The sequence below is a fragment of the Chiloscyllium plagiosum genome, unplaced genomic scaffold (genome assembly GCF_037043375.1).
Source record: "Chiloscyllium plagiosum isolate Xiang-an unplaced genomic scaffold, Cpla_swu_hap1 HiC_scaffold_32, whole genome shotgun sequence".
In the NCBI taxonomy this organism is placed as follows: Eukaryota; Metazoa; Chordata; class Chondrichthyes; order Orectolobiformes; family Hemiscylliidae; genus Chiloscyllium; species Chiloscyllium plagiosum.
The window spans coordinates 28,761,953-28,787,169 of NW_028270170.1; the positions used below are offsets into that span (position 1 = coordinate 28,761,953).

At 39.9% G+C, this 25,217-nt stretch overlaps 1 protein-coding gene and 1 pseudogene across 1 annotated transcript in view; one reads left to right on the top strand and one right to left on the bottom strand.

Annotated features, from left to right (window-relative positions):
* LOC122539947 (acid-sensing ion channel 2-like) overlaps positions 1 to 25,217 on the bottom strand; it is a 1,269,818-nt gene that overhangs the window by 973,491 nt on the left and 271,110 nt on the right. The window lies entirely within an intron of this gene.
* Positions 16,176 to 16,244, top strand: LOC148141788 (U6 spliceosomal RNA; annotated as a pseudogene).

Here is a 25,217-nt window from a genome sequence, read left to right on the forward strand (position 1 = left end):
ACTCACTCCCCAAAAGGCTGTGGATACTGGGCCAAGTCAAACTTTCAAAACTGAGAATTAATCTACTTTTGGAGTATTGCGGTCAATTCTGGTCTCCCTGCTTTCAGATAGATGTTGTGAAAAGATTTACAAGGAAGTTGCCAGGCTCAGAGGACTCGAGCTATAGGGAGAGGCTGAATAGACTGAGGCTATTTTCCTGGAATATCGGGGGCTGAGGATTGACCTTATAGAGGTTTATAAAATCATGAGGAACATGGATAGGGTGAATAGTCAAAGTCTTTTTCCAAGTGTAGGGAAGTCCAAAACTAGAGGGCACATGTTTAAAGTGAGAAGGGAGACATTTAAAAAGAACCTAAGGGGCAACTTTTTTCATGCAGAGTGTGGTATGTGTAGAGAATGAACTGCCAGAGGAAGTGTTGGAGGCTGGTACAATTACACCATTTAAAAGGCATTTGGATGGGTATACAAATTGGAAGGGTTTAGAGATAATGGGTCAAATGCTGACAAATGGGACTAGATTAATTTAGGATACCTCGTTAGCATGGATGAGTTGGACTGAATAGTCTGTTTCCATGCTGTACACCTCTTTGACTCTATTATAATTTTGTAAAAGGGATATGGATCAAAGGCAGGGACATGATGTCATAGAGCAGACTGAAGAAGAACTGCCTAGTCTCTTTCTCTGTAGTCATGTAATTCATCATGCAGGCCAAAAAAGGCCAAGTAACTGTTCAGCTCACTACTGTTCCAAAAGAATTTAAACTCTCCAAAATTACAATGTTAAAGATTTTCAGCTATGCTTTAAGTTGTTAATTCAGTAAAAGGAGATTTTTGACCTGAGGGAAAGAGATCAATAATGTCAAGGCGCAGTGAAATGATATGCCCTTGACAGCAATGCCTGTGTAGCTACTGGACAAAATTTATTGACCTCCTTAGAGATGCCAAGACTTTCAACCGGACATTTTATTAAGAATCCGGTGTGCCTCATTAACTTGAAAACCACAATACTTTCACACCAATCTATTTAATTTGCAAGTGCTCTTTCATTTCCAGATAAAGTCAAGATGTAGTTTCAGTCTCATACGATCTCTATCTCATGTCGGCAATTTATTCTCATCCCATTAAGGAATGCCTGTAATGCCTTAATTGTTTTGTACATGATGGTATGAGCTTCTTGTCATACATAATGCAAACAAAATAACTAAGTGCTACATCTGAATCCTCCATGATTTCTTCTGTAATCACCTGCAGCTTCCTTTAGCGGCTGCCATCTCCAAAGAAATAAAATCCCAGGGTTGAACTGAATAACATTCTAGGCACATTGAAGAATACCATGAACTGTAATTTGAAAAACATCAGTGCAATGCTTTTGCAATTGCATGGTAATGTTGCTACAAATACTGAAATTAACAAATCAGTCACATTTTAAAATCTCACCTTTAACTTCATGTGAAAAGAATATCCAGGATAACAGATATGGTAATAATTTTAAAATGTGGCTTTGGATCTAGCCCATGTAATGTGGTTCTCATGGATAAGGAAACTCAAACTGAAACTCACTGAAAATCAAGAGACAGATTTTGCACCTTGACACAGAAAATTGAGGCATAGAGGGAGCACAGGAGCAAGAAAGCAATTACTGCTACGAAGAGCAAGGGAATCCTGGTTTGCATTAGCGAGCAAGCAGTGAGATATGGTTCTCTGTTTGAAAAGAAGAAGGTTGAACAAATATGAGACTTTTGGAGATTTAACAAAAACGGAGCTGCCAAGTTGGGCATTGCAGGCAAAAGTCAATTCTGGGATATTCAGGCTGAGTGGAATTATTTTTGAAAGACATTGGAAAGTTTGACCTGGCATAGCAGGGAGAAGTGAGCCTTGGAACAAAATTGGATGTAGTTCAGAACTTGATCAAGTAATGCTATATATCTGCTAATGCTCTCTGTAAAGTAAAATAACTTACAAGATGATCTCAATTATATTTGTTAATGCAAATATAATTTGGTTGGTTAGTTGCCCATTGATATTCTTTTGACTATGTTGATTTTAAATTTTTTATTATAGTAGACATCTTAAAATGTGAAATCCTTTAGTTTATTGCTGTTAGTCATTAGGAAATGTCATTCTTTTAAAAAAAATTTATTGATCTCTACAAGAATCATAACAGATTTAATATATTGGTGTAGATATTTTGAATCAATCTGTTGAGCTTGCTATGTAGCCGATGGGATGTGAACCTAGTCCTCCTGAACTGAGGAATGCTTATGAAATCGGAGTTTTGGTTGCACTTTTGGAGAAAATCTGTAGCTCAGTTTGTGGATAAGGTTGTATGTTTGCTCACTGAGCTGGTAGATTTGTTCTCAGATGTTTCATCACCATGCTAGGTAAAATTATCAGTGAGCCTCCAGTGAAGCGTTAGTATTCCATCCTGCTGGCTATTTATCTGTCTCGGTGGGTGATATCATTTCTGGTTCTGTTGTGGTGGGTGATGTCATTTCTGGTTCTGTTTGAGAGATTGGTAAATGAGGTCCAAATCTGTATGTTTCTTAATGGAGTTCCAGTTTGAATTTCAGGTCTCCAGGAATTCCCATGCGTGTCTTTGTTCAGCTTAACTCAGGATGATGTATTGCTGGCTGTTGGTACAAGGTCCTTTAAATTCATCAGGAACTGATTCAGTGTGGAGGTAGGTTTGTGGGCTACCATAATGCTAAGGGGCCAGAGTAGTCTAGTCATCATCTCCAAGATGCCTTTGATGTGTGGCAAGTGGCTTCAGTCTTTGGCGTGTTGTGTCTTCTTATTTAAGTCTGTTGTGCAGGAATTGGTGGACTGCGCTTATCAGATACCTGGTGTTCCTGAATATGTTGTATAGGTGTTTTTCCTTGGCTTCTCGTAGTTACTGGATGCAGTGTGTTGTGGTTCATTAAAATAATGTCCTGATGTAGCTCCATTTGTGGATGTTGGAATGGTTGCTCTTGTAGTTGAGTATCTGGTCGGCGTGTGTGACTTTCCTTAGACACTGATTTGCAACTCTCCAATGACTTTTCATTCTGTGACATCCAGGAAAGGGAGTCTGTTATTGTTCTCTTCCTCTTTAGTGAATTTTATACTGGTAAGGATGTTGTTTATGTGTTTGCCAGTTTCTTCTCATTTGTTGTGATTCGTGATGACAAAGGTGGCATCCACATAGCGGAAAAGGGCTGTTCGTTCTAACCTCTGCACGTTTTGGTGTTTTTTAAGAAGAGCTCCCTGCCAACAAGACAATGAAATAAGTTTCTGTTCAGTACTGAAATTCGGTTCTGAGGAAGGGTCACTCCACCCAAAACATTAACGTTGATTTCTCTCAACAAATGCTGACAGACCTGCTGAGCTTTGCCAGCAATTTCTGTTTTTGTTTCTGGTCTATACAAGTAGATGGGGTTGTAAAAAAGGAGTATGGCGTGCTTGCCTTCATTGTTTGGAGAACTGACTACAAGAGTTAGTACGTCACATTGCAGCTTTATAAGACTTTGGTCAGGCCACACTTTAAGTAGTGCATTCAATTTTCGTCATCGCATTGCAGGAAGGATGTAGAGATTTTGGAGAGGGTGCCGAGGAGGTTTACTAGGATGCTGCCTGGATTAGAGTGTATGACCTATAAGAAGAGGCTAGGAAAATTTGAGTTGTTTTCTCTAGAGCAGCTGATGCTGAGTGGTGACTTGATAGAAGTTTATAAAATTATGAGATGCATAGATAGGGTTGATGGTTACAATTGTTTTCCCCAGAGTTGAAGTGTCTAAACTTCGGGGGTTTGCATTGAAAATGACAGGGGAAAGTTCAAAAGAGATGTGAGGGGCAAGTTTTTTTACACAGAGTGGTAGGAGTTTGGAACATACTGCCAGGACTGGTGGTGGAGGCAATACAGTAGCGGCGATTAAGAGACATTTAGATAAACACATGAATACGCAAGGAATGGGTGGATATGGACAAAGGGCAGGGGGAGGGATTAGTTTTATTTGGCATCACGTTCGGCACAACATTGTGGGCCGAAGGGCCCAATCCTGTGCTGTACAGTTCCATGTCTACATTCTATTTACAGCATTTGGAGATGCCAGTGTTGGACTGGGGTGTACAAAGTTGAAACTCACACAACACCAGGTTATAGTCCAACTGTTCGACTATAGACTGGTGTTGTGTGATTTTTAACTGCTTACAGCATTTGCATTTCTTTCAGTTTTTAATGAATTAGGTTTATTGTCTGATGGGGATCATGACAGCAAGACTGATTTGGTGTTGAGTTCAGATTTCAGTCAGTTGTTGCAAGAACATAAAGCTTTATTACATGACCTTTTAAAAAATATGCACATTAACGTATTAAGAATTGATATGCACAGCATGAGGGCACATCAGCAAAGACACTGTTTTGTTTCTCTGGAAATACATATAAACAGTCCCTGGAAATGCGAAGGTCCTTTGTTTCAGGTTTCCATGTTGACATTCCTAAGTTAGTAAGATGGAGACTTGCATACTCTGCCATCTGTACAAGTGTTTAGAGAGGACCAGGAGATGACCCTCAGCATCACATAAACTAAAAAGCTGACATCAAGCTGGAGGAGAGAAGTGACTAATCTGACATCTTGGAATCTGTCCTCTACTCATTGCTTAGAAAGTTTAAACAGATGATTGACATTGGGCACATTACTATCCTCTACAGCTAAAGTATAGTCCTTGTTAGGAGGCAGCTCCCTCTCTTTGAGTGGCAGAGTTAATCAGGCAAGATGGATGAAGGAAAATCATGGTGACAGCCTTCATCAGTCCAGCTAGAGAGCAGGATGCTGTCTTCACAAGCTTTCTAACATCAACACGTTCTGTATCTACCAGCCATTCATCCTCTAGTTAAATACTAAAAGTGCTCCAGCAAAGCTCAGTGCAAGCTGGAAGAACAGCACTTCATTTTCCACTCGGAAACTCTATAGCCTTCTGGACTCCATATCAAGTTCAATAATTTTAGGACTTGAGGCACTTTCTCCCTTGTCCTTATCCCAAACCATACACATCAGACCTTGTTCTAACATGGTCTGCTATTATACACAACCCATTGTTAGCCACCAATTTTCTCCACTAGTAGCTATTCATTCTCCCAGCCTGATCATTATCCACTCCTTTGTCTGACCAACTGTTATCTCTGTTTGGGCTCTATTTGCACTTATTGTTTGATCCTCACACCCACCCTCCCAACCCTATCTTCTGCTCAAAAAATGACTTTTTTCCTAGCTATCATCAGTTCTGAGAAACATTACCTCTGATTTCTCTCCACAGATGCTACCAGACCTGCTGAGCTTTACCAGCAATTTCTATTTGGGTTTCTTGCTCTCGTATTGGTGAACTGGCCTCAACTGTCACTGCTGTATAATTTTCTCATCTATTTAGCTAATGTATCATATCTAAACTGCTGTTTCTTAATAAAATATCTGAAAATTATAAATAGTCGACTGCCTACTTTGAGGTCAGTGTTGTCAGGTAATAATTCCATATCTTACATGATATCACCACACAAAACTTGATTTGTTAGGAAATACCATTTGTTTTCAAGTAATACTCAATCTTCCAGTGAGTTGTGTCATGTACCGGACAAACCCCCTCAAAATATATCAAGGAGACAACCTAGACCCTAACATTTTCTCATTTGAAGGAACGTGTAGGGCATTGCCTTTCAGGTGCAATTTGATTGATGAAACTAGAAGGCTTTAAGCAAAACACACTTTCTTCTTACACTACAGATAAAATCCAGACAAAATAAACAAAGAATTGGCTTAATTGTAATTGTATTGAAATGCTTAACAAAATAATATATATAACCTTCTACTGATTAGCTGTTCCAATACAGCAGCCTCCCATAGACACCTTTGGAAAAGACAAATAGAAAGGAAAATTTGAAATCATGAACTCGGCAGTAAGGAGAGAACGTAAGATTTTGCAGAGAGAGAGAGAGAGCGTTACTTATTCCAAAATTCTAGCTTCACCAATTGAAAGCAAAACCTGCAAACCCTGGGTCTATATGAGCTTGAATCCGCCCACTCATGTTTCTTTTGTCTACTTTTTTCTAAAAAAACCACAGCTAGTTACACTGCAGGACACAGAGCAGACAGCTTGGTTGTAGTTTGACAAAACTTACTTTCATGAGAACCCTGACAGAACAAATGCCTCTTAAAGGCACATCTTGTCACACTGACGATGTATCTTAACATAACTTGACATGTCTTAAAAGAATTTGAATTGGCAGAATCGTATAGTGCTCTATAAAATGGTAATAAACCACAGCATTTTTTTTTAAATTACATTCAATAAATAAACTTGAGAATTCAGAACAAAGAATGTGATCTGCCCAGGGTTAGCAGAGTTTCTGGTTGAGATACAGAAACTAGGTATCTATTACTGGAAAGAATGCTGATCTACATGCAAGCAGGGGAAGTGATCATCAAAGTGACAAAATGTGCTTTAACAAGGACCATGCATTGTCTATGTCTTTAAGGGAGCACAAAATAAGGAAAATGTCGAATCAAATGTTCACTGGTAGCAAACGGTCAGAAAAGACATTCTAGGAAGATGAATCCCTGGAGGCACACTTAGATGTCAAAGATTAATCACCTCATCGTTCTGAGTGCAGTGAAACTCAACAAATGTTTTATGTATCTAACTTGTGTATGACCAATAACACTAACATGAATTACAGTTTTAAAGTAAAAAAGGATGCTTGTGCTATTAATCTTATGTGAAACTTATTACCACTTTCAGTACATTAAGTCGGAGAGAAAAGAAAATGAATAATCCAACATTAGTCCAGCCTGGGTCCACAGACCAGAGACAAGGCTATCAGTAGTTAGAGAACAATAATGTGTAACGGTGTCTGAACAGCCGGACTTCCTGCACTGGTTTTCCTGAACCTCATTTTCAGCCTTCTTGAAGCAGAATAATAAGAGAGTGCTGAAGGGAAACCTATTATTCCTGGAAATGCAGAAGATGCAGCAATTTACCATGTCCTTGTGAAAGAAGAATTCATCAAGAGATATTCTTCTGCGCTAGCATCTATAAAGAAACACAGGATCAGGCAGTTGCCATTCATGTCACTGACAGTTCTCTGGCACACTGAGACTGAGACAAACTATGAGAGGCAATACCCGCAAAAACCAATTAGCCCTCGGTAACTTGAGCAAAGATGACTCTGAATACTGATGCAAATACATAAATAAACGAGTCACTCGCCTGCATTAAAATATGAATTTAATAATAAAACTACCATCACAGTATATTTTCAAGGTTTTTTGGATTTGTCATTAAATGAGGTATGGAATTCCATTTTTACTGTAATCCACTGAGGTTAAAAAAAAATCAACCTAGCTATTAGGAATATGCACCAACTACCATCAATTACCTTACACTCTTGATCAACTGTTATTGAACATCAAAATATCACTGACATTTAACAACATTCAAAATCATTTTGGGAAAAGGTTGTACTTGACAGCTCAAGGATGCAGGTTTCTGAATCTTGCTGTTTTATTAAAGGGTGTGAATGTCCATGAACTTGACAAGTGTCATTGAACATCCAAAAAAAACAGCAGTATTGGAACTGCTGCAGGACTTTTGAGTATGTTTACTGCAGTTGAGTTATGGAAATCTGTAAACTTACCAAAATGTTCAAGTTACCAAGGTGGTCTTTGAAAATAACTAGATAGGCTTATATGCTCCAAAATTTAATTCTCCATGACTGTGAACATTTGATCATTACTCTGGCCAATGCATAAACCTTTCCAAGGAGCATGAAAGGAACATCTCATTCTGTAGAAGCAGGAGGAATTGGTACACACTGCCTCCACAGCCAAACAGATAATGAATTTAATTGTGACAATAGAATCGATTTTCATCACTAATTGAGCAACAGAAACATGCACACATTAATATAATCTGAGAGTTTTAAATTACTGTCTCAGTTACTCATTTTCTGTTGCTATTTGCTTTATCATCATGGCGTTTTTCTGGCCTGCATTTTTCATATTTAGACTTATCACAACTGCAAGCTTCACTCATGGGCATCTGGTGCTGAAAAGGTTCCAGTTTAAATCGGCATATATGTACCATACATTTTGATATCTGCCATTAAACAGTCTTGAAGCTGCAATATGAAGGATAAATCATTTTACTTTTGTATATACTAAATTTAGTTAATAACTCGAGTCATTTACACAAAATCATGTTTCCACAAATTATGTTTCCAGTTGTTGGGAGGACATAAAAATAAGATATTATGAATAAATCCAACAGGGAGTTTGGAAAAACAATTTCATTATCCAAAGAGTAGTGAGCATATCGAATTCACCACAACAAGAAATAGTTAGAATCTCAAAATTGTCACAACATAAAAGGAATCCATTTGGTTTGCAGTGTTCGTGCTGGCTCACTGACAAAACACTTGACCTCGTGCCAATCCCCTGTTTTTATTCCCTGCACCCTGCAGATATTTTTTTCTTTTCAGTTAGTGATCCGATTTCTTTTTGAAAGTATCAATTGAACCTGCCTTCCTCCACAATGACAGGCAGTGTACGTCAGATCCCAAATTTTCACAGTGTAAGCAATATCTTTCCTCACATTACCATTGTTGCTTATTTTGACAGTTATCTTAAATCTGTGCTCTCTGGTTCTCAATCCTTCCACCTATAGGAACAGTTTCTGCCTAACTTTATTAGTGTCTAGCAAATATAACTAGGCCATGTTACAAGCAAAGCTGATTATCTTAACATAGTTATCTGCCGACTCTGAATTGTTCAGCAAGTGTTGCTCAATTATGAAATCACACCTAATAGTAAATGTCTATATTGGGTTTTACAAAAATGGTCTGGGTGGTTACAGTCCATACACTACCTATTACGATCAAAGGGACTTGATGCTTGATTCATTGAGCCATTCATTGGAATGTAAGCCTAGCTATCTGGCTTCACACTGGCACTGAAGTTGATACATGACACTCCTCAATTGTTCAGCAAAAATATCAGTGGGTTTTGTAGTTAGAGGCCTTTGGCATTGAAATTGATCTGTCCAAAATAATAAAAACGACACTCAACCACATTACAAAGCAACTAGCAAGAGACACACTCATTAAAAACAGTTTGAATTCGTCATATGTGTACAGAGAATGTCACTGATTATCTAATTCATAGACGCTGAAGCTTACCATCCCAATGGATAAACATATCAGTAGACACAAGGATGTTGATACACATCTTGCACCCAAGGCGTAGAGCTGGCGTGGCAGATCCAGCAGCCATAATAAAAGCTGCCTGAATTTTCTTTCAATGGATTTCAATGGCAATAAAATTAGGCAATTCCTACAATGAGCAGACAATATTGGCTTTCCACCTGGACAACAAGTTCAAAGTCAATCCCAGTGATGATCCTTGCCACTTGTTTGACTATTGAGTGACTTTCAGGAAAATATTTGTTTATAAAATATTTATCTCTTGCAGGCAAAATGTGAATACATGCTTAATATACTATGAAAATAGGCAAACATTAGTAGGCTGTGATACTGATTAAAAAGCATACAGATATAACGATCACAATCTAATTAGCTCCTCTTTTTTTAACTGTTGCCTTTGACCAGATGTGTTACACAACAGATGAACATCAAATTTGCAGAGGCAGCACCTGAAGTAATATTCTAAAAATCAAATTTCTGCTTTATGAAAAGCAAACATAATTCACTTTTTCAGATGTGCTTGGAAGAGCGCTGCTGTGTAAATTTCAGTATTTACTTTAATGCCACCGAACTCACAATATTTTGAAGTGCAGATGGCTGCTCAGTGCTCTGTGCAGTTAGAGTTATGAAATCTATGTCACGGATTGTTCTAAAAACTTGTCACAATCTCTCAGAAGACATCAGCTCTGCCTTTGGCATGGAACCCTAACAGACAGGACGAGCACCATCCCTCAAATCACATTCTGACCTTTGTAAAGTGATGTAGAATGGGAACAGAGCTTCACATATGTTTATCCCTTTCCTTCTATGAAAATCTCCTCCTGACAAACACTATTTCAGGGAAGAGATGACAGGCATCCTCCTAAACTTCCACTAATACTGCATTCAGATACTTGAAAAATGTAGCTGGGTTAACCAACTGATTTGACTGACTATTTATTGAGTTGTAGAGAGTGTTATGACTCACTGGGGTAGCATGGTGGAAATCAAGCCTTGGTATTCGCATAGTCAGCACAAAAGTTAAAGATTTTATGGAGTACACTAAGTTTACCTGAATTTCAAACCCAGATTGGTAGAAAGCATGGAGCAGGTTTCTGTACTGAACCAGAGTCATTATTTATTACAAAATTAGACTTAGACTTTAGCTATAGCTAAACATTGGCATGTATTACCAAATAGTAAAATTGCCCCTCCTCCAAGTCCCTCCTCCCTACCTTTTATCTTCTCCTGCTGAACACTCTCTGCTCATTCCTGAAGAAGGGCCTGTGCCCGAAACGTCGAATCTCCTGTTCCCTGGATGCTGCCTGACCTGCTGTGCTGTTCCAACAATAAAGTTTCAACTCAAATAAAATTCTAACCCCTTACAAACTCCTCCCTTACACTGACACACAAACAGGCAGACAAATAGTGTTAAATCGAAGGAGGGGAAAGATTGAAAAGAAAGTTCAATAGTCTTTGTTTGCAGATACTGTTGTTGAGGTGATTCTATATGACTGCTGCTGGTCAGCACATTGCTTAAGTGGTCTTTCTCCAATTGCTTCCATTGGTTGGAGAAACAAACAAGATGGCTGGTTCCCTCATAAAAAAGTCTTCAACTTATCAGTTATAAGTTACAGCATACAATAACAGCACTTCAGATTCTTCTCTCTCACGTAGAACATTATTCTGATTTGTCACAGAGAAGGCAGCCCCACCCTGACCTGGACACTCCCCTGAATGCTAGGCCAAGTGATTAGCTCTGTTAGCACCACATTGTCTCAGGAAATGTGTTCAGAACCAATGAGTCATATAATAATAGTGGCATGTTTTCCCAAAAAAAAACAACCACTTGTACAGCTGTTTTTAGAAAATAGTGTTCTGATTTGTTCTTTTCAAACATTCAGCCCACTTTTACCAAACCTCTTAATCTTGTCTAAATAAGCATTAATAAAACAGATCAAAGAAAGAATAACTTATTATACTTCATAAAGATGTCAATCAAAGCTAACATCTCACTTCAGACTGTGCTTCAGACTAAACTAATGCCCCTGAGCTAATTAAATAATGATTCTTGAACTCAACCAAACATTCATAATGAAGATAAAGAAACAGAAGTCTGGCCATCTGTGTCTGTTGATATAGTTTTCAGAGAGTACAAATGTGTGTTTGAGCTCAAAGACAGATTAATGCATTATCTCAGCAGGGCTCTGTTTACACAGGCTGCAGTGGAGTGTTAGCTTTGATTGATTTTCTCAGTATCTTTTACATTTAATTTAGTTTTGCCGAACCAATAAACTTTAAACTATTATAAGCCTTCTTTTACTTTATCATTTTAACATCTATAGGTGAAATTTAAAATATTGCCAGAACAGGCATATTTGAAGGGTAGGTTGAGACACTCAGTAGAACTCAGGATCAATTTCCAACATGAAGAAAACTGTCATCTTTTTTTCTAAAATCGTTAAGTTATCTCGGGAATGTGATTTGAAAGAAGTTCTGGGATTTACCTATTCATGAATCAAAACTTGCAAACCATTCTAAAAGATGAAAGACGTAACAGCAACCTAGGTTTGTTCAATCTATTGTATCAGTTGCCTGATACTATGATCTTGCGCTATAAATTCTGTGTCCCATGATCCTGCTCCACTAGCTACCTGACGAAGGAGCAGCAGTCCGAAAGCTAGTACTTTGGATAAACCTGTTGGGATATAACCTGGTGTTGTGTGATTTTTAACTTTGTCCCTAATTTAGTATTCCTGTGTCAGGAAGGACTTGACACAGCTTACTGGCATCAGAGTATCAATTAGGCTCATCAGTGAGTCAGTTTACACCAATTAACCCCGAGCCATAAAGTTTTGATGGTGGCTCACAAATTTAACAGGATTTACGTGGTCTCCTGTGGTTCCTGAATGTCAGAGGCTTACCAGGGATAACGAGTAGACAAAATAAATTTTGCTCTATACCTTTAGTCAGCTGGTGAGCTCCAGTTGTGGATGTTATTCTTTTAATGTTCATGAAGATGTGTCTGTTATGTAAGGTAATGGATCTGAAGAGGTTAATGTCACACTGATATCCCGTACTGTGATGGAGGCAATGACTTGTATGTTAGTGCTCAAAGGGGCAAATCTCCAAAGTCGTAATAATTATGCCTGGCCAAACATAGTTACATTTGTTGCTACCATGCGATCAATCTCTTATTATCTGAATACAGTATCTTCTATAGCTGCTCTACGGGTGCCTGTCCTCTACCACTAATCACTAGATAGGCCCAAAACAAAGGAGAATTGGTGGCAGTGGATGACCTTAAATAATCCTTTCCCTGCACTACAAGTGCCAAATAGCACTAAGTGCCAGCTGAGGTCATTGGGAAAACTGCGACTATTTCTACTCTGGACCAGATCTTTTCCTCTTTCTGTGAACAAAATCAATTGATTTTCTGGTGTCTTTTTTTGTGGCACAGTTAAAATCAGCCATGCTCTACATAAGGGCTTTGCAGATGTGAATGCACATTCTACTCTGCACATATAATTTATTGACAGTTTGATATATTGTGGTGTTGTTCTACTGAGCTGAAAATGTGTTGCTGGAAAAGCGCAGCAGGTCAGGCAGCATCCAAGGAGCAGGAGAATCGATGTTTCGGGCATGAGCCCTTCTTCAGGAATGAGGCAAGTGTGCCAAGCAGGCTAAGATAAAAGGTAGGGACTGAGACAATATACTTCTACTCTTTTTTTGGAAATGAATTATATTTTCCATCCCATTTAATTTTTAATATTGAAATCTTAAAAACAATGGTTTTGAATATTATAGCCAAAATAAGCATTCTGTATAGCCGTGAGGATTATATTAATTTACATTGCAATCTTAATATTAACAGCTACAATTTCTGGATGCTGTTAAATGCAATGTGGCGATTCACATACATACATATTTCTGGCTTCAAGTATGTAAGGGTCATGAATTTATGAGGGACAGATTCTCAAGAAATTAGAAATGAGCAATGAATGCTGGCCGGCCACATTCAGTGAAAAGGTTAAAAACAGTTACTTTTAGTTATTATGTTGTTAAATAGTGTAAGTTGGTCAACAAAATGCGCCAGTGTTTTATTCAATATTCTTTCAAAATAATGGAGTCAAGGTAATTTTGTAGATGAATGAATGCATTTCAATTTTTATGTCCTGAGAGCATGGAGACAATTTAGGACAGGCAGAGTGGACAATCAGGATATACTGCAGGAAGCCAGAATGTGATGACTGTGAACTGACTTGTCGCGTACTTTTGCAATACAGTCTTTGTAAAGTTCAATGAAAATCGCAGTGGAAAAATCAGTCTAAGTAAGTGTGCAGAATGGTACACAGATTCATAGTTTCATAGAGAATAGGTGCAGGAGTAGGCCATTCAGCCCTTTGAGCCTGCACCACCTTTCAATGGGATCATAGCTGATCATGCAATCTCAGTATCCCACTCCCTCTCCATACTCCTTGATCCTTTTAGCTGCAAGGGCCTCTTCCACCTCCCTCTTGAATTTATCTAATGAATTTGATCCAACAGCTTTCTGGGGTAGAAAATTCCACAGCTTCACAGCTCTGAGTGAAGAAATTCTTCCTCATCTCAGTCCTGAATGGCTTGCCCCTTATTCTTAGACTGTGGCCGCTACTTCTGGACTTCCCCAACATTGGGAACATTCTTCCCACATCTAGCCTGTCCAGTTCCATCAGGATTTTATATGTTTCTATGAGAGCCCCCTTATTCTTCTAAATTCCAGTGAGTACAAGCCCATTCGATCCAGTCTTTCTTCATTTGTCAGTCCTGCCATCCCAAGGAATCGATTTGGTGAACTTTCAGTGGACTGCCTGTAGTGACTGGAACCAGGTGGATCTCATTGACTATGAGATCCTTGATTGGCCCAGGTTAACAATCCCAACCAGGAATCTCTGCCTGACCAATATAACCACAAAATTTGAGTATTTTCTAAAGTTGAGTGGCATTCAGCTCATAAGGACAGCTCTGTACCATCCAACATCCAATGGTCTGATGGAAACAGCAGTCCAAAGGTTGAAGGCAGGCAATAGATAGCATCACTGAATAACAAACTGCCCCATTCTGGTTTGATTATAGGATTACCCCGAACACAACAACAGGGATAGCTCCAGCAGAGGTGCAGACGGGGAAAAGACTCCGCACAACCTGATTTGCTGAGACCTGGGAGGGTAGTTGAAATGGTAGCAGGAACACCAATGCTGGTCAATTGCCTTCTCTAAGCGAGAGAGACAATTTACTTCAGGGGAGGAAGTTTGGTGCCAGAATCATGGAAGTGGCCCTGTATGTGTATAAGGCAAGGTTGACACAAGGTTAGGTCCCACGACTTAGAAAGTTTGGGTAGGTGAGGCGGTCATGAACAAACATGTGGATCATCCAAAAGCTGCTTCCTCGCAAATTGGGCAGGAACAACACATACCTCGCCCCAAGAACATCCAGAAGGCTTGTCAGAAACCATGGATTCTCCCACTCCAATACGTGTCAAGGAAACCTCTGAGCCCAAGATGGTCGTGGCCTCGATATGGTTACTACTGGAAGAGGAAGAGGTTTTCCCAAGGCTCTCCAGATGCAAGAGGCAGGCTATGGTTCAGTACACACTGCCCATGTCAGAGTCTGAATCAGAGGAACCAGACCTGGAACAAAAACTTTGCAGGAAAATCAACAAGAGAAAGACCAGGCCTAGATTCCCAGACTTAGTGGGGGAGGGATGTACTAATTGGAACCAGGTGGATCTCATTGTCTACGAGATCCTTGATTGATGTTGTTAACTTTGGCCAATCAGAGAGCCATGGATGACCAACAGAAACAGGGGATTGAAGGGCAGTGCTTGTCACTGGCCACCCGGGTGTTTTCCTATCTTCCTGGTGGTGGAATTTGAATAAAGATTTGTGCACTTTGTGTCTTTCACTGTGTCTCACACCTGCACACACACACCATGGGTGCTGGGGATAAAATAAGCACTACCGCACGTAGGTGGTAGTGTGGGGGTTAAATTTAAAAAAAAAAGAAAAAAAAAAAAAAAAAAAGAAAAAGAAACAGGGGATTGAAGGGCAGTGCTTGTCACTGGCCACCCGGGTGTTTTCCTATCTTCCTGGTGGTGGAATTTGAATAAAGATTTGTGCACTTTGTGTCTTTCACTGTGTCTCACACCTGCGCACACACACCATGGGTGCTGGGGATAAAATAAGCACTACCGCACTTAGGCGGTAGTGTGGGGGTTAAAATAAAAAAAAATAAAAAAAAGAAAAAAAAATATAAAATAATAAAAAAAAATAAACAAAAAAAAAATATAACCAGGAGAATTGGTGCACTTTGTAAAAAAAAAAAGAAACAGGGGATTGAAGGGCAGTGCTTGTCACTGGCCACCCGGGTGTTTTCCTATCTTCCTGGTGGTGGAATTTGAATAAAGATTTGTGCACTTTGTGTCTTTCACTGTGTCTCACACCTGCACACACACACACCATGGGTGTTGGGGATAAAATAAGCACTACCGCACTTAGGTGGTAGTGTGGGGGTTAAAATTTTAAAAAAAAGAAGAAAAAAAAGAAAGAAAAAAAAGAAACAGGGGATTGAAGGGCAGTGCTTGTCACTGGCCACCCGGGTGTTTTCCTATCTTCCTGGTGGTGGAATTTGAATAAAGATTTGTGCACTTTGTGTCTTTCACTGTGTCTCACACCTGCACACACACACACCATGGGTGCTGGAGAAAAAATATAATAAGCACTACCGCACTTAGGTGGTAGTGTGGGAAAAAAAAGAGAAAAAAAAGGAAAAAAAAAAAAAGAAACAGGGGATTGAAGGGCAGTGCTTGTCACTGGCCATCCGGGTGTTTTCCTATCTTCCTGGTGGTGGAATTTGAATAAAGATTGGTGCACTTTGTGTCTTTCACTGTGTCTCACACCTGCACAGAAAAAAAAAAATAAACAGGAGTTTTGTGCTCGCTTCGGCGGCACATATACTAAAATTGGAACGATACAGAGAAGATTAGCATGGCCCCTGCGTATTTTGATTTAGTCTCTACCCTCCCCTTCACTGTTTTGATCAAAAAAAAAAGAAACAGGGGATTGGTCAGTATGTGGTGAGAATGGGTGTCCGGTGTCTTTTTGTAGCTATACTGGGTCCATGTTTTATGCACTGTTTCTCATTTGATAGCACAGTCTTGCCTAGGTTTGTTACTGTTATCTTTGTGATGACTGAAGGTTGAATTTGAGGTTTGTCCTCCTCTCCCTGAAATCTGGTTGAATGGTGGGGTTTGGGATTTGCTTTGCTGCCCTTTCCCCTGTATAAATGTTTTTTTGTGAACTGCTGCTTTCTGTTTATTGTTTATTTTGTACTGTTTAGTAAAACAGTATCACCAGAAGATTAGAATCTCCTCAGTTCAGGGGACTGACTCTGAGCTGGCTGGCCACAGTACTGTGCACAAGTAAATAAAGGGCGACTTCGTGACCGGAAAAAAAAAAGAAACAGGGGATTCAGGCCTGGATATCCCTGGAAAGGAAGCACACGGTATCCACCAATGCACTCAAGCTCCTTAGGGAGAGGTGGGCACCGCAGCATTTTAATAGTGGAGTGTTTTATTTCCTCCTCCAACTCTATTTTGATTTAGTCCCTACCCTCCCCTTCACTGTTTTTGTTCACACAGCACTGCCCTTTGATGTGAAGGGCAGTGTTTGTCACTGGCCACTCGGGTGTTTTCCTATCTTCCTGGTGGTGGAAATTGAATAAAGATTCGTGCACTTTGTGTCTCTCACTGTGTCTCACACCTGCACACACACACCATGGGTGCTGTGGAAAAAAAATAAGCACTACCGCAGTTAGGTGGTAGTGTGAAAAAAAAACAAAAAAAAAATAAAAGAAAAAAGAAAAAAATATATAAACAGGGGATAAAAAGGAGAAACAGGAGTGTCCACACAGCATTGCCCTTCTTTGTGAAGGGCACTGCTTGTCACTGGCCACTTGGGTGTTTTAAAAAAAAAGAAACAGGGGATTCAGGCCTGGATATCCCTGGAAAGGAAGCACACGGTATCCACCAATGCACTCAAGCTCCTTAAGGAGAGGTGGGCACCGCAGCATTTTAATAGTGGAGTGTTTTATTTCCTCCTCCAACTCTATTTTGATTTAGTCCCTACCCTCCCCTTCACTGTTTTTGATCACACAGCATTACCCTTTGATGTGAAGGGCAGTGTTTGTCACTGGCCACTCGGGTGTTTTCCTATCTTCCTGGTGGTGGAAATTGAATAAAGATTCGTGCACTTTGTGTCTCTCACTGTGTCTCACACCTGCACACACACACCATGGGTGCTGGGGATAAAATAAGCACTACCGCACTTAGGTGGTAGTGTGGGGGCTAAAAAAGGAAAAAAATAAATAAATAAATGGGACATTAGGAAAAAAAAAGAAAAAAAAAAAGAAACAGGAGATATTGATGTGAAGGGCAGACAAAAATTGATGTGAAGGGCAGTGTTTGTCACTGGCTACCCGGGTGTTTTCCTATATAAAAAAAATAGAAACAGGGGATTCAGGCCTGGATATCCCTGGAAAGGAAGCACACGGTATCCACCAATGCACTCAAGCTCCTTAGGGAGAGGTGGGCACCGCAGCATTTTAATAGTGGAGTGTTTTATTTCCTCCTCCAACTCTATTTTGATTTAGTCCCTACCCTCCCCCTCACTGTTTTTGATCACACAGCACTGTCCTTTGATGTGAAGGGCAGTGTTTGTCATTGGCCACTCGGGTGTTTTCCTATCTTCCTGGTGGTGGAATTTGAATAAAGATTCGTGCACTTTGTGTCTTTCATTGTGTCTCACACCTGCGCACACACACACCATGGGTGCTGGGGATAAAATAAGCACTACCGCACTTAGGTGGTAGTGTGGGGGTTAAATTTTAAGAAAAGAAAAAAATAAACAGGAGTGGGTGGGTGTTTGCAAGAAAAAAAAAGAAAAAAAAAAAGAAACAGGGGATTCCGGCCTGGATATCCCTGGAAAGGAAGCACACGGTATCCACCAATGCACTCAAGCTCCTTAGGGAGAGGTGGGCGCCGCAGCATTTTAATAGTGGAGTGTTTTATTTCCTCCTCCAACTCTATTTTGATTTAGTCCCTTCCCTCCCCTTCATCTTTGATTTCACGTCAGCATTGCTGGCTCTGGACTTTGCTCATCACTACTTCCTTGACCACATGGGTAATTATCCTGATGGTGGAGTAGTCATAAGGTTATTGATATTTGGTGTTTTCACTGTGTCTTGCACCTCACAAAAGGAAAAAAAAATGGAAGAAAAGAAAAAGATAAAACATATATAACCAGGAGATTAGAATCTCCTCAGTCCAGGGAACTGACTCTGAGCTGGCTGGCCATAGCCAGTGTACTGTACACAAGTAAATAAAGCTGAAAATGTGTTGCTGGAAAAGCGCAGCAGGTCAGGCAGCATCCAAGGAACAGGAGAATCAATGTTTCGGGCATAAGCCCTTCTTCAGGAATGAAGAAACGTCCAAAACGTCGATTCTCCTGTTCTTTGGATGTTGCCTGACCTGCTGCGCTTTTCCAGCAACACATTTTCAGCTCTGATCTCCAGCATCTGCAGCCCTCACTTTCTCACAAGTAAATAAAGGGCAACTTGGTGACAGGATTCCAGCCTCTGTTCAGTTAGTGCTCTGCCTCAGCAGCAAAAATGTTCTTCCTCACACTAGGAGAATAAAACTGCACACAATATTCAAGGTGTGGCCTCACCAAGGTCCATGTATATCTCCAGTAAGACATCCTACTCCTATATGCAAATCCTCTCACTATGAAGGCCAGCATTTTGTTCCAGGTCTGGTTCCTCTGATTCAGACTCTGACATGGGCTGTGTGCCATTAGCTTTCCTCATCACCTGATGCACCTCAGTTTGTGCAGAATTCTTTTTTCCCCAAATCCATGTACTCAATGAGATTTTGTTTTTAATACAAAAGTTATTTTAAGTAATAAACAAACAATCTTGAAAGTTTTTAACCATTGAACTCATTGGCAAACTGATGGCATTTGTGGTCACTGGACCCTGCAAAAAATTTAACTGATCCAGGCACTTTAGATAATGTTGTAAAATCATTCCTCTTGCAAGGGCTATATCACAAAACAGACTGATACCACAGCCTCTAGAATTATTTCCTCATATCATTGTTGTTATATTGTGCAAATGCTCTTGTAAGGTTTTGCATCATTTAGCTTCAAGAGTCGAGTGGTGCTGTAAAAGCACAGCAGGTCAGGCAGCATCTGAGGAGCAGGAAAATCGACGTTTTGGGCAAAAGCCCTGATGAAGAGCATCTGCAGTACCCACTTCTGCCCATCTTTTAGCTTCAGTTGATCGTATTTCCCACAGTACATGCAAGACTGTGAGAATGATTGGAAAAGCTGTAATAGTTAAAGCTTCACTGATTAACAAATAACTGAGAGTGAGCACAGCAAATCTTCCCCCCTCCAAAGTTATTTGTTAATTGAACATTAATCAATTAATTAATGCATTGCACTGCTGCACCATATGTTATAATTATGATTCAACATAAGATTAGACGAGAACTAATCCTAATGTAAAGACAATGGTACAATGTTCGAAACACCAACCAGAAGGTCATGTACAGGGACAATGCTATGTTCGATGCCCAACTGAGAACCGAGTAAATTAATTGGTAGGTGATCTTCAGAGTGGTCCACAAATTATCAACTCAAGCTATCACACTCATATCCTATTATGTCATCACCATTCAAAATGCCTCGTACGTCCAATTATGAGGATGCAATTGTATTTCAATACTGAGGCAGTTGCTTTAGGCTCACTGGCACACAACAAGTGTTACAAAGTTGCCTCAAATTGCATTCTGAGCCATTGTCACATTGCGTTAAGGGCTGGATACTCTAATAAACAAGGTACTTAGATGAAACTATTAACAGGCCAAATTGATTATCCACCATATGTAGGCTACTAGTCCTGCCATCCACTCTATACCTCCCCATGAAAATAGTAAGTCAAATCAGGAAGCCAGCACTTGGCCAGGAAGGCTACTTTAAGTGCCACCCATCTTTATTACCAGACATAGCACAGGATAACAATAAATGCATTGACCTTCGGGTTGGTGGTAAACAAGTAGTGGGTATTAATGGCCAAAGACATAGGATAATCATGAACAAATCAGTGTTTTCCAATACATTTTGATGCTACTTATGCTAAATGTGTTAACACCAATGTCTAAATAGCATTCCAGAAAATGTATGCAATTTTCTGTATTGTGCTGGATATTGAAATTTTTAAATAATCCACTTCTCAGTGCAGACTAATACAAAAAAAATAATAATACCAGAGTCAACTGTGCAGAACTGTCACTATTACTCAGAATGCACGAGTTATTTGCAAAACTATTACCTAATGGATTGTGGGTGACACATTGGTAGCTACATTGTTATTGCAACCCCTGGGTTTTAATGTTTTATCAGCTGTATCATGGCCTATCCTTATCTTGCTTGTGTATACCTGTTATCTCCCTGCTTTCCATCCAAGGCAGGATCCTATGTGAATTTATCTGTGAGTTATCTTGTCAAAATATCTCAAAAAGGTGAAGAACCACAAATAGAATTCTCAAACGATCATACTGCATAGCAAGTAACTACAACATAGAACTCTTGTCAAAGATGACAACAGGAATAGTAATAGGTGAACAGAAAACAACGTTAACAAAAGAATACCAACAGATTAGGTGGAGAGTTATAATAGATGAAACATTGCAACGATGTGACTCACTTAAAAAGGCAGAGGCTGAAAACAGTATATTGAAAGGATATCGAGGACAGTGAATCAAGCCATCTTACATTAATCAGAGATGTAGATGAATTTACAGTAACTACTGACTGAAAGGCTAGATCAAAATCTACCCTGTCTGATTAGGGGGAAGTAAAATAACCCTTTTCAGTGAATTGAATGATACCTGTGTTGAGAATGGATAGAAATAATTTTGCAACTTTCCACGGGGCCCTCTCTTATGGACACTTTCAGGCCATGAAGGGACCACTTTTATGACAGAGGCTGCCTCCCTATGACATTGGTTTTTCTTCCAAGGCATTGCTCCCTCCCCTCCATACCAATATTAGGAAGGCCCTTACCTGCACTTACTTGACCTTCAGGGCACATAGCTATTGATAATCTTTCATCATCCTGAAGGAGCATCTCCAACAGTGGTCATTGCTAGTGGGGGTGCTGCTGAAGCTGCTAGGCTGTCAGACATCTGACTTGACCGGCATTCTTGTTGGTGTGGGGAGCTGTGGCAATGAGAGGGCACTGTCCTTAATGGGATGCACAACTGCCAAAGTGGGGTCACTTCCAGTCCCAGCATTATTGTCTCAGCTATGAGTTTAAATCACACCATGGCAATCAGTTAATCAAATTCAATTAATTTCTGTAAATTGCACCATGTAAATTAATCTGAATTATAAGATTATTTCAAAGCAGGAAGTTATGTATAGACCTATAAGTTGATTCCCCTTTTTCTGCTAAGAAATGCTGAATTCCATTGCATGTTTTACTCATCTTTGAAGTTGGCACATGGGACCACACAGGCCAAGTCAAAGCAACCTGCTTTATTGGCACCACATCCACAACATCCAGTCCTTGCACACTGCCAAACAGTAGCAACAGTGTGTACCATGGTCATGTTACCGAAATATTGTGCGGGAGGTTAATGCACAGAGCAGACCTTTTTGACAAATGATGAACTGAAGCCAATCCACTTCAAAAAAATCTACTGCAGTAAGAAAATTCAGAATTAGTGAAAAATTGGTGCAAAAATAGGAAAACTGGAATCCATCCTGACGAAGATGCCCAAGACAAAAGTTGTCAGAAAATCAGGAAGCATTGGCCAAATCAAACTCTAAATCCAGCAAAAGTTTCGAAGTAATAGCTAATTAGTGTAGCCACCTTGTAGAATGAAAATGTCTTGTGTCACAGCACATTGCTCAGAGAGCTTTTTGCCAAAATGACTAGTTTCCAGCGATTCATCATCAGGCAGCTGCAAGAAGAGCAATTCCCGTTATGTCAAAAGTAGATGAAATGCCCATGAATTTTGATGCTAGCAGCCATCAAACTATGGAGTGGGAAGGTTAGAAATCAGTTCTAGTAAAGAAAAACTCAGCATATGAGAAGAAAATATTCATGAAGGAACAAGCCTGCATGACTAATGGAACAAAGTAAAAGCCCACAGTAATTTTCCGACTTGAAACCGTGCCAGAAAGCAAGTTCCCTGCTGGAGATTTTTGTGGATGTCCTTGGGGACAGCAGGATGGATAAGGGTAGAGTTCTTTTTTTAATTCATTCTGAGGATATGGGTTTCACTGCCTTGGACAGAATTTACAGCCAATCCGTCACTGTTCTTGAGAAGGTGGATGTGAGGTGCTTTCTTGAACTGCTACAGTCCATTTGGTGTACATATGCCAACAATACCAGTAGGAAGTGAATTCCAGGATGTTAACCAAGTCACACTGAAGGAACAGCAATATAGTTCCAAGTCAGGACAGTGAGAGGCCTACAGGCAATTTGCAGTTATGGTGTTTATGTGCATCTGCCACCTTATCCTTCTAGATTGTAGTGGTCATGAGTTTAGAAGGTGCTGACTAGGCAAATGAATTTCTGCAGGGCAATTTGTAGATAATACACACTGTTGCTACTGTTTGGCAGTGTGCAAGGACTGGATGTTTGTGGTTGTGGTACCAATAAAGCAGGTTGCTTTGACTTGGATGGTGTCGACTTAATTAAGTGAGTGTTATTGGAGCTGCATTCACCCAGTCAAATGGGGAGTATTTTACTATACTCTTGAATTGTGCTTTGTAGATGGTGGACTGCCTTTGGTGTGCCAGAAGATGAGTTACTCATGCAGGATTCCTAGCCACTGATATTTTCCTAAGCTATAGTATTTCTAAGGTAAAGTTGGGGAGTGATAATGTGTAAAACAGGTGTCTCAGTGGTCTGCACAAAGAACAAAACTTACGAGCGTCGGATATGTTCAGATAGCATAAAACGAATGAGATTAAGAGTTGCATGCAAATAAATATTATTCCAATTACTGATAAGAGCAAGTCTTTAAACAACCGTAATTCAACCTTTGGTATATGTCTCAAAAAAAATTCAAGGGCTATTGTCAAGCCAAATGGAACAAGTGGAGGCACTGGACAATACAAAACAATAAGCTCTGACAACATTGCAGCAATAGTAATGAAGACTTAGTACAGTTACAACACTGGCATCGACCTAACAATGTGAAAAATTGTCCAGGTACGTCTTATACACAAAAAGCAAAATAAATCCAAACTGGTGAGTTACTGCCCCATCAGTCTCCTCTCAATCATCAGTGCAGTGATGGAAAATGTCATCTGAAACAACTTCACAGAGGCCAGCATCCCGTCATCAAGTCACTCTTTATTTTCACATATATAGTCATTGAATCAGGTCCAGCTTCCTCACAGCCAGATCTCAGAGTGAATAGAACCTATGACACTCCGATTTACAATCTGTCAGCCAGGGCTCACTGATTGGCCCAGGTTAACCATCCTCCTCCACTACATTCAGGGACATAGGGCTATTCTTTTTCTTGCAGCTTCTCCAGGGATATTGTCACACCAGGTCCGGTTTCTCTGACTCAGCCTCGGATATGGACAGTGTGTACTGGGCCTTGGCCCATCTCTTGTGCCCATAGCATCTTAGAAGCAATTCATCCTCTTCTTTAGGCAGTAAAGGCATTGAGGTTGTGCCATCGGCCGTGTCCTTCTCAGACTCCAAGATTTGTTCGACACTAGCAGGATGGGGAGAACCCATGGGTTCTGATAGCCTGTCCGTCTGTTCTGAGGAGCTGAGCATGTTTTGCCCCTGCCCTGTTTGTGAGGATGCAGCTTTCATGTGGTCTATGTGCTTGTTCAGGACCACCTCTTCTATCTGAACTTTGTACATCATGGGACCTGACCTCATATCGACCATGTCTCTTACCCATACAGGGCCACTTCCATGGATTCAGCACCAAAATTTGTCACCTGAAGTATACTGCCTCTCCCACTTAGGGGAGTCTTGTGTCCAGCATTGGTGACAAGCAGTCTGTAACTATGTAAACAGCTTGTGAGGACTTACATTTTTTAAAGTCAGAACAATAGAAGCAACCTGAATGGGTGTGGTGAAGCTCTCACAGAACAAGCATTTTTCGTTTTTAGTTTTTCAGTAGCAGGAGCCATTGGGATTGTAAATAGCTGCCACATCTCTCTTTGTTCTAACTGAAAACCCTGGGTTTCCTTTTTGTCGAGACAATTATATATATTATCCTTTTTTTTCTGAATCTCATGTTTATATTTTTTATTATCCCTATACTAATCGCCACAGAATTAGTGCTTATATTTCCTCACAGCACACATGTTTTGTGTGTGTGTGTGTGTGTATATATGTGTGTATACGTGCAGGGACTCAGTGATGACACCATGTGCAAAAGACTTTATTCAATATTTTCATTAACAGGAAAACACCCATGTGCTCAGGTAACCAGTAACAAACAAAGCCCGATAAGGGTGATGCTGACATGAAAAGCTGCTGCTTAATGTGAAACTGTTTTACTAAATTTGCCTTTCCAAAGGTGTACTAAAGGGATGTTACCAGTGCAACTAGAGACAGGCGATAAATGCTGGCCCAGCCAGTAACATCCATATCCTGTGAGTGAATTTAAAAAATCATTTGTCTCTTTTGAGATGGTTTACAAATGAAAATAGGATCATGCATTATACACTCAAAAAAAGTTGTCTGCGAGAATGGTCAAGATTATTGGGTTTATATCAGTCACTATTCAATTACATTTAGAAGAAATCCTGCTGATACTTAGTTCCAGTCATTGATAAAAAAATATATTCTTGTTATTAATTGATTCATGATTTCATACAATTTTGTTAAAAAGTATTCAATAATATGATTTATTTCCTCGAGAATT